Source organism: Acanthisitta chloris, unplaced genomic scaffold (genome assembly GCF_000695815.1).
Source record: "Acanthisitta chloris isolate BGI_N310 unplaced genomic scaffold, ASM69581v1 scaffold11940, whole genome shotgun sequence".
NCBI lineage: Eukaryota > Metazoa > Chordata > Aves > Passeriformes > Acanthisittidae > Acanthisitta > Acanthisitta chloris.
Window position 1 is genome coordinate 86,352 of NW_008653409.1, and position 1,612 is coordinate 87,963.

A 1,612-nucleotide genomic window follows, 5' to 3' on the forward strand; every position below is an offset into this window, starting at 1 on the left:
GTTGTTACAAATTTCATTTAAGACTGTTGAGGAATATCAATTCTCATTATCCCAAAATACCACAGAACGTGCATTTGATCATGAATTCCTCATAAAGACAATCAGGACTTCATATCTGCAGCCTTCCCTGACCTGAAGGGAGCCTAAAAGAAAGTCAGACTCCAGAGCCTGGAGTGACAGGACAAGGGGAGATGGCTTCATACTGACAGAGAGGAAGGTTAGATTTGGTACTGGGAAAAAAATTCTTTACTTTGAGGGCAGTGAGGCACTGGCACAGGTTATCCAGAGAAGCTGTGGTTGCCCCATCCCTGCAAGTGTTCCAGGCCAGGTTGGATGGGGCTTGGAGCAACCTGGTCTAGTGGAAGGTGTCCCTGCCCATGGCAGAGGGTGGGACTGGATGATCTATAATATCCCATCCAAACCAAACCATTCTGTGACTCTATGATTTTTTGTTGCCACTTGAGTTTCTTTTGGTGGAGGAGAAGCTCCTTTTCAGAGCTGAGTCTGAACATTAGAAGTAATTCACCTCTGTGCAGAGCATAAGCTGAATCCTGGGTTTTGTGGTGGCCTTTCTCTGCTGTAAGGCCATCACCAATACAGCTTTCATACCAAACTGGCTGTCCCTTTCCTCACATATTTCAGAGCAGGGAGTAGGATAAATAAATACAAACATAAAAATGTATTTTCTTTAGCAAGTGTGTATTTACTCTGAGCTTATCATGCCATACAAAAAAAAAAGGCTGCACTCAGAAAAGAACTCCACTGCTACAGATTTGTAGCTGTAGAGCATGTAGGATTCTGAACAAGAAAGGCTTGTGTTAAAGACGAGATTCCCACAATTACCAATGTACTTTGAACGGATGTGCAGGCTCAGCAGGTGCCTCAGATTCAGTTTGGGAACTCATGCTGAAACTCAAGCCACTAATGGGTCGTTACTGCCATTACTTTTGCTGGCTAAGTAAAAAAATCAGGATGTGTCCTAGTGCTTTAATCACATTTTTGTTTGAGTAGAGATGACAATTATTGCCCAGAATATCTGCAAAAGCTGTGCAAAATATTTACAGTGGGTGATGAGTTTTCAGGCTTATGTTTCCAGGAACTTGGCCTCAAGTTTACTGGCTTCATAATTATACAGAGACCTCCTCCCACTTAGCCACCCTCATGCCATGCTGCCTCAGGTTTTCTAAACCCAGAGAGCAAATTAAGACTCTGAGGTCAGGCATAGCTGAGAGAGAAAAAAATGTGCTCTAATGAATTCAGCCTGGCTATTTATTAATTTTCCTCTTGTAAAACACCCAAACAAACCCACTCAGGATGTTTGCTTCCAACCAATGCAGACTGCAGGGTTTAATTAGCTGAAAGCTCCACAGATAGAGCCCTGCTGAGTCTGCAGTGCTGCAGTTATAACCTGAGTTTTAAATCAGGTAGAAATGGCTGTAGGATATCTCATTATGTCCTGGATCAAAGTGAAATGGTGAACACCTGAGTTCAGGTGATAATATAATAAATTGGGGTTTAAGTGTGATGAAAGCCATCATTGTTGTTCAAGGGCCTCTTCTAACTGCTGAAGTGTTCCCTCCTGGAGAGCAGCAGAGACATGGAGCTAACATAG